The sequence below is a fragment of the Lynx rufus genome, unplaced genomic scaffold, assembly GCF_022079265.1.
Source record: "Lynx rufus isolate CCGP_SWC_20201006 ecotype Redwood Valley unplaced genomic scaffold, mLynRuf1.p SCAF_20, whole genome shotgun sequence".
NCBI classification, from domain to species: Eukaryota; Metazoa; Chordata; class Mammalia; order Carnivora; family Felidae; genus Lynx; species Lynx rufus.
In genome coordinates, this window is record NW_025814835.1 from 26,759,279 (window position 1) to 26,761,298 (window position 2,020).

Genomic DNA, 2,020 nt, shown 5'->3' on the forward strand with positions numbered 1-2,020 from the left:
TCGGAGCCTAGAGCCTATTTCAGATTCTGTGTCTCCCTCTCTCTCTCTGACCCTCCCCCGTTCATGCTCTGTCTCTCTCTGTCTCAAAAATAAATAAACGTTAAAAAATAAAATTAAATAAATAAATGGAAGTGATACAAAAAGAAGTCTACCAACGGTTCTGATTTTTTCCACATGGAGCGACGCGTCAAATACCAGAAGTTTAAGAATCGCCCCCCCTTCTTTTTCCCAGCCTGCTTTGCTGTTTCCCTAAATAAAGGCTGTGTCAGCCTCCTGGGTGACCGACCCGGCACCGAACTGCCACCAGGAAGTGGCATAAATTTTCATTCAAGGCCTCCCAAGCAAACCTTGGCAGCTCGAGTTCCCTAGACACATCCCTTCTACACATTCCGAGAAGGGGAGGACAAAGGATCCGTTTTGACACCCGTCCCTCGCCTTGGGGAGCTGTTGAAGAACAACAGGCACGAGACAGATAACTCCAGCCTTGATCTGCCATGGCCCGGGATGGATGGGACTTCGAGACATGCATCTGACCGATGCTCTGTGTGGGTGGGCCACCACACGGCAAAACGAACCGGGCCCCTTGCTTTTTGATCGGGATGAGGCGTTTTTTTCCCCTCTTCCTCCCCTCCAGAGCGTAGGCACAGCGGGATGTCTTGGGATCTATTAGTCTCCCCGGGTCACCTCCCGGCTGCTTGACCATCACCCATCACCTCTCATCCCAGAGGCAGTCATCTTTCTCTCTGCGCTCGTCGAAGAGAGCAGTCACCTAAATGACGTGCATACAAATCGAATCACTTTACAGTTTGGCTCTGTTGCCTGTGGCATGTTTCGGGAACAACAGATTTGCTCTTCTCGTTTGCTTTGGCTGCAATTAATATTAAAACGAGGTGGCAGGGAGCAGGGGCAGAGCCTGGCTTTAATGATCCGTCGCAAGCAGAAAACTGGGAGCAGTCAGCAACTGGAATCGTGCCCTGTAACCGGGAACGGCTGGCTCAGCAGAGGCCACCCCCACAGCTGCCACCCGACAACCAGCCCAGAGCCACGGATTCACCCGGCCCTCCACGTTCTCGGAGAGGTCCCTGCCTTCCATTTGCCCGGTGTGGGGAGAGGCCAGAGCTCACAGAGGATCCGCAAGGCCCCCCTGCTGTGGCAGCCCTCGGTCCTCAGCCCGGCTTGTTGACGCGGTGGCACTTAGGATTCAGGCTCCTCGCCCCTGTGCTGGATGGTTCCAGAAAAAAAAAACCTCAGCACAGAAGTAAGGGAGATGGGCGTTATTTTGAGATAACGTGCTGCAATTTCTTTTTAAAGAGAAAATGATTTCCGGGCCGCCTGGGTGGCTCAGTCAAGCCTCCGACTCTTGGTTTCGGCTCAGGTCCGTGATCTCACGGTTCAGGAGTCGGAGCCCCACATCGTGGTCCTCGCCGGCAGTGTGGAGCCTGCTTAGGATTCTCTCTCTCCCTCTCTCTCTGCCCCTCCCCTGCTCGTTCTCTTTGTCTCTCTCCCAATAAATAAATAAACTTTAAAAAAAGAAAAAGAAAAAATTATCTCCATGTCCTCGCACTTTATCATTAATAACAAAGTACCAGTACAGACTTCCAGCTATAAAATAAATAAGTCCTGGGAAGGTAACGTACAGCCTGGTGACCACAGTTAATAATATCATACTGCATATTGAAAAGTTGCAGGGAATAGACTGTAAAACTACGCATCACAGGGGCACCTGGTGGCCTCAGTCAGTAGAGCCTGTGATCTCTTGATCTCAGGGTTGTAAGTCTGAGCCCAAAGTTGGGTATGGAGGTTATTTAAAAATAAAATCATTTTGTAATGTTTATTTATTTTTGAGAGAAAGAGACAGACAGACAGGGTGTGAGTGGGGGAGGGGCAGAGAGAGAGGGAGACACAGAATCTGAAGCAGGCTCCAGGCCCTGAGCTGTCAGCACTGAGCCCAATGCGGGGCTCGAACCCACAAACCACGAGACCGTGACCCAAACTGAAGTCGGATGCTTAATCGACTGAG